Genomic DNA, 6,685 nt, shown 5'->3' on the forward strand with positions numbered 1-6,685 from the left:
ATTGCACGGGGCAGGCTCACCTGCAGCGAAACAAAACGCAGCTGCCCTGGCAGAGTGGAGCCAGGCTGAGGCGCACCGTGGGGACCCCAGAAATGTGTCCCTAGAAGAAATGCGCCTCCCCCCTTCTCTGGTGCTCAAGTGCTGCCGGTGGGCTTCCCAGAAGAGGCCCCTGCTTGGCCCCTGGCAGGACAGGGGCCCCTTGGGCATGATCCTGCAGGGCTCACCTGATGTTCTGATGCAAGTGAACCCTCCTTTGTCCTTCAGGGAGAACAGGGTTTCCCAAATTTGGGTCTCCAGCTGTTTTGGAACTACAGCTCCCATCACCCCGAGCTAGCAAGACCAGTGGTCAGGGATGATGGCTATTGCCATCAGGTTCTCCAGGTGGCTCTGGCAAGTGAGCCCAGCTGCAAGTGACAAGGGTGAGGGGGGGAATTCCTTCCTGGATTCCAGAAGTGGCCATCACCTTTGAATATAGGGGTCAGTGACTCTATTTCTCCAACTGGAGTGAGTGTGGGGCTTCCTCGCCCACTTCCATTTGGCTCTATCATTGCCAAATGGTGATCCTGCTGAAGGCAGTAAATTGTTCAGAGTTGCTCAAAGAAAGAGGGATTGCAAGGAGCTCCAAAAAGATCTCTCCAAACGGGGTGATTGGACTGAAAATACAGTTCATTGTCAACTTGTCAATTTGTTCATAAATGAACTAGAGTTAGGAGTGAGCAGGGAGGGGGCAAAGTTTGCTGGTGGCAGTAAACTGTCCAGGGTTGTTCAAACAAAGAGAGATTGCAAGAAGCTGCAAACAGATCTCTCCAAACAGGGTGAATGGGCAGTAAATACAGTTCATTGTCAACAAGATTAAAGTGATGCATGTTGGGGGGCAGGGAAACACCCTCTTAATATCATGTGCAGGATCATGGGGTCTGAACCGGGTTTCTCTGTGTATTCTAGGAGACCAGGGGAGAGGGGAGCTGGTCGCAGACGGAGGGGGGGGGGTCTCCCTGGATGCTTCAGTAGCCAGCCTCCTCTGGGTCTCCTGGCCCCCTCCCCTCCTCCCTCTGAGCCTGAACCGCTCTCTGCCCCAGCCTCTTCCTGCTCAGCAAACCCTGTTTCCTCCTAAGCTTGCAACACCTCCCCTCCCGTTCTGCTCCCTTTTCTCCCTCTTTCTCCTCATTGCCATCCCACCACCAGTCCCCAGGAACTGAGCCTTCTTTCTTTGTGGGTCTCAGAGCTGGTGCCTCCCCCTCCCCAAACCCAGCCAGTCCATGACAGCAACACAGCAACAACAGTAAAATCAGTATGATCATAATATGCACACTGGTCCTCTGGCAGGAAGAATAATAACTTCTGGGACTATGGAAAAGTACTATCTTCTCCAAACCCCAGAATAAGCAGGAGCTCTAGGGTTGCCCCATGGGGTTCATGAGTGAAGATGGGCCCGTCAGGAGACTTCCGTGGTACCTGCAGCCCCACCTTCCCTTTCTTGAAACTAGGCTTGGGGGGGGAACCTCCCATTAAATTTTAACTTTTCTTCAGAACGTGCAGAGGGCAGGGATAAAGTTCTGTTGAAGAAGATGTATGTAGAGATCGTGCAGTGGTGGGGGTGACAGAGTTTAGTGTAAAAACTAGTCTGACATAGAAATGCCCATCTTGCATGCTTGAGTAGAGCAACTCCAGGGCATGAGCTAAGTAGCAGCAGGGTAGGGGCCATGTGTAGAGCAAGTCCCACACTGATGTCAAAAACACACACAGAAGCAGCAGGACTTCCTTCTTCAGTAAAGTTTACTGAGCTTTCAAAGCATAGTTCTCACTGGTTACCCAGTGAGGCACAAAACTTAGCAAAACCCGTTTCAGCAGTAAAAAAAATACAGCACACAGGATATCTAAGTCAGGCACACACACCAGCAGAAGGGAGCAAGGGAGGAAAGAGGCTGGAAGGACACAGGGCAATGGATGTGTGTGTTTGGTTTCATGTCGTCATGGAGGGAAGTCAGCAACTCAGCATATTCAGGGGCTTCACGAAGAAAAGCTTTCTGCCGCTGCTTGCAGGCACATCCCAGAAACACACACTGTAATTCGCGGTGTATTGCCATATCAGTAGTTCTTCTAATGTGGTCTACAAACCAGTATTGGACCAGATATCAATATATCGCCCAGCCCTAATCCTCACTCACCACCAGCAAACCAGATTCATCCTCTCTATCAAAAGGTACTTTACCTCTTAGATTCTACTCACATTGTTTGACATTGCCTTCAATATTTCATTGCTGTTCAGTTTTACATATAAACACAAGAACTTCAAATACACATCGTGGGTTTAAGACTGATTTCCTGATGAGTTCATTGCTGTGAAGAAAGAGTGGACACTGAAAGGAAAACGTCCCGTTCTCCATACATCTAAATGGGTTCTTCCTTGTGAGAGTCCCTGGATGTTCCTTAAACACTTCATTGTAAATATAGCACTTTTTGCAATCTTTTCATTTAAACTGCTTCTCCTCTTTGAGTTTGTTGATGGTTTGTAGGGTTTCAACTCATAAAGTTCTTTCTGTTCATGAGTCTGTTGATGTAGGACTTCCACTAGGACTGAACCTGTATCGCCTTTCCTGATATTTATACGGTATGTGTATTGTGTGAGTTTGTTCAAATAAATCAAGGGTTCCACTCTGACTGCAGCTCTTTCCACAGTCCATACATTTAAACAGTTTGTCCCCTGTGTGTCTGCTGATGTTTTCTAAGATTTCGATTCTGACTGAAGCTCTTTCCACACCCCATGCATTTAAATGGTTTCTCCCCTGTGTGAATCCGCTGGTGTACTTTAAGGTCTCCATTCCGACTGAAGCACTTTCCGCACTCCAGGCATTCAAATGGTTTCTCCCCTGTGTGAGTCCGTTGATGTATATTGAGGTTTCCAATCTTACTGAAGCTCTTTCCACACTCCATACATTTATATGGTTTCTCCCCTGTGTGAATCCGCTGGTGTACTTTAAGGTCTCCATTCCGACTGAAACACTTTCCGCACTCCAGGCATTCAAATGGTTTCTCCCCTCTGTGAGTCAGTTGATGTCTTCTAAGGGTTACATTGAAACTAAAGCTCTTTCCACACTCCATACACTTAAATGGTTTCTCCCCGGTGTGAGTCCGTTGATGATTATTGAGCTGTCCACTCTGACTGAAGCTGTTTCCACACTCCATACATTTATATGGTTTCTCCCCTGTGTGAATCCGCTGGTGTAATTTAAGGTCTCCATTCTGACTGAAGCACTTTCCGCACTCCAGGCATTCAAATGGTTTCTCCCCTGTGTGAATCCGCTGGTGTACTTTAAGGTCTCCATTCTGACTGAAGCACTTTCCGCACTCCAGGCATTCAAATGGTTTCTCCCCTGTGTGAGTCAGTTGATGTCTTCTAAGGTTTGCATTGAAACTAAAGCTCTTTCCGCACTCCATACATTTAAATGGTTTCTCCCCTGTGTGAGTCCGTTGATGATTATTGAGTTGTCCACTCTGACTAAAGCTCTTTCCACACTCCATACATTTATATGGTTTCTCCCCTGTGTGGGTCCGTCGATGTCTTCTAAGGTTTCCATTGAAACTGAAGCTCTTTCCACACTCCATACATTTAAATGGTTTCTCCCCTGCGTGAGTCTGTTGATGTATACTGAGATGTCCACTCTGACTGAAGCTCTTCCCACACTCCATACATTCATATGGTTTCTCCTCTGTGTGAGTCCGTTGATGTCTTCTAAGGGTTACATTGAAACTAAAGCTCTTTCCGCACTCCATACACTTAAATGGTTTCTCCCCGGTGTGAGTCTGTTGATGATTATTGAGCTGTCCAATCTGACTGAAGCTCTTTCCACACTCCATACATTTATATGGTTTCTCCCCTGTGTGGGTCTGTTGATGTCTTCTAAGGTTTCCATTGAAACTGAAGCTCTTCCCACACTCCCTGCATTGGAATCCTTTCTTGCCCATGTTAGTCCGCTGATGTGTTCTAAGTTTTCGACTATCAGCGAAACTTTTCCCACACTCCATACCTTTAAATGGTTTCTCCCCTGTTGGAGGTCGTTGATGTGAACTATGTGTGCTCATTCAATTAAGTATATTCCGCATTTCACACATTTTAATGTCTATTCCTAATGAAACGAAAGGTGCTCCATTCACTGGAGTTTTGACTGTCTTCAAGGAAGAGAACAAAGGGAAAGAGAACAGATCAGCCGCCATTAGCACCTTCTCCTATGTCAACGTCTCCTACATTCTCCCACCTTCTACCCATGTTCCCAATTTTTAGGAAGTGAAGTTGCAATGTCATCAAATGATAGTAATTCATTAGCAACTTTCAAATTCCTCAATCAATGTTAATAAAGCAGCACGATTTTTTATAGAATGATGTGCTGTCTGATCTAGTGCCCGTCTTCTGATGCAGGAGTATCCTAAAATCACACTGAAAAGCAGGATATTCAAGGCAAATAGATAAACTGTACTTAGTAGAATGTGTAGTACCTTGAAAATGTAGTATTGATTCACTAATGGACTGAGGTTGTGTTATTTCTGGGGAGATGAAATTAGTCCTGTTCTGTCTTAAATATGATAATCATACGATGTCATGGGGTGTTAGGGGAGCGTTAGTACCTTTGGTGGGGAAAATATAATGCACCTTATAGGGTAATTTATCCACCATTGGTCCCCAGCCTGCACTCAGCTCTCACCTGTGGCATCCAGAAGCTGTCAGCATGGAACAGGGGCCACAATCCCAGGAACGGCTTCAACCGGCCAGCTAAACCAGGTGAGGATACCTGATGGGTCTCAAATCCTTGGTGGGTTGGGGAATTCTGCTGCAGGTGAAAGCAGGCCCTGGTGGATGGAGAGGATGAGAACAACAGTGAATCCCACAGTCAAGAAGGCAGATTCTGCCCATTCTGCAGAGGAAAGTGAGGGCAGATGGGGCTCATCAACCAGGGAAGGGAACCCAATGAGAAGGAAAACTCTGGTCGTAATACTTTGGTACACTCCCTCACTTCCTCTTGAGTTAGCTTCAGGAGAAGAAAAAGCTGCGGAGAAAAACCTCCTTTGCTCCCTCTTTAGTTGTATTCAGGAGAAGGCTTTGTAGGAAAACTCACACAAATCCTGAGTGGACTCTCTAAGGTGGTTGGATGGTGTCCTGCACACCTCCTTCCAGCAACTCCTGCAGCCAAGCTGGTGCCAAAAGTACTGCTCTGCTTTCCTTGGGACCATATAAGCCAGGCTGAGAAGGGGCTCTTGTTGTCTAGGCAGACCTGAACCCCCAAACACACTGTCCAGCCAGTGCTGCTAACACAGCAGTTTCAGGGGGAGTGATGAACTCAGACCTGTGTATCAAAGTCTCTCCAAAGTGGAACAAGGAAAACAGAAGTGCTGTTTATATCACACATCAATTTAAAAGTATTCAGATTATTTGTCTTTTGAAGAAAAGACCACCAAGTATCGTATGGCCCCTTCAAACTTAATGAAAGTCTTGTGCCTGGAGCTTTTGGGGGTGCAGGACCAGGAAAGCGTCTTCCATCATTATCCTTCCAATCGGGATTCAGGCCTCATCATGGAACTGAAACCACCCTGGTTGCTGTGACTGATGATCTCCGATGGTCTAGAGGCTGAGAGGAAAAGCTGTTTCCTGGTTCTGCTGGATCTCTCAGCGGCTTTGGAGACCTTTGACCATGGTATCCTTCTGGACCCTCTAGGGGAGCTGGGGGCCCTGCTATGCAGTGTTTCCCCTTCTTCCTCCTGGGCCATGTCCAGAACTTGGTGTTGGGGGATGAAGGTTCAGACCCCTGGGTGCTCCCTTGTAGGAGCAACAGGGTTGCCGTAAACAATAATCCCACCCACAAACTCTCATTCACACAAAGTCTGTCAATTTGGGGGGGGGGGTCACACACCTCACCTGTGCTAATACTGGCAGTCTTTGTCCTGTATAGGCACACCCTGTATGTAGAGCCTCCAGCCACAGTCTATCATGAAAATGGGTCCTTTGACTGGGCAGAATCATGCAATGGCTATCATTGGATGCTGATGGGTTGTATCTCAGCTTGTCAGTCACTCTGACACTGCCTACAAAGAATAAGAGGAACAGAAATGCTTTTGAGGTGCACCTTCTAGATCAATCCGGAGAGCCATTCCATGGACTCTGCACCCGTTTCTAATGACAGGTGTACATTATCCTCATCCTCAATGAAGCTGGCAGTGGAAAAGACACTTAAAGATGGAAGCCTGAGAGAGAGAGGGAAAGGTTTCTGGCTGCTTCCTGGGTGGGATTGCAGAAACCAAGAGCCGCTTCGGAGAAGGCCTCTCCCCTCCCCTCTTCCTCTTGGAATTTCCTCTCCTCTCCAGGGGAAGCAATGGTTGGACTTGGCAGAACCCCTGTATCTGCCATTAATTTGATTTTGAATCGATATTAGAACGAATTGATTTTAGAATGCATTTTAATTAATTGCTTGTGGTTTTATGTAAACTGTGTTACTTTTATTGTTGTAAGCCCCTCTGAGCCTGGCTTCAGCTGGGGAGGGCAGGATATAAATTATTATTATTATTATTATTATTATTATTATTATTATTATTATCTGGACAGGTCAGGGGCTTATGGGGTGGGAATTGGGTGGAGTTTGCAGGAAAGAAGGTGTGTCTTGTTAAAGGAGAAATCTGAGGGCTCCCTTGGACAAAA

General features: G+C 46.7%; 1 pseudogene; it reads right to left on the reverse strand.

Moving 5' to 3' along the window:
* Positions 1-1,839: 1,839 nt before the first annotated feature.
* Positions 1,840-4,167, reverse strand: LOC128421985 (zinc finger protein OZF-like; annotated as a pseudogene).
* Positions 4,168-6,685: the final 2,518 nt, after the last annotated feature.

The sequence above is a fragment of the Podarcis raffonei genome, chromosome 10 (assembly GCF_027172205.1).
Source record: "Podarcis raffonei isolate rPodRaf1 chromosome 10, rPodRaf1.pri, whole genome shotgun sequence".
NCBI classification, from domain to species: Eukaryota; Metazoa; Chordata; class Lepidosauria; order Squamata; family Lacertidae; genus Podarcis; species Podarcis raffonei.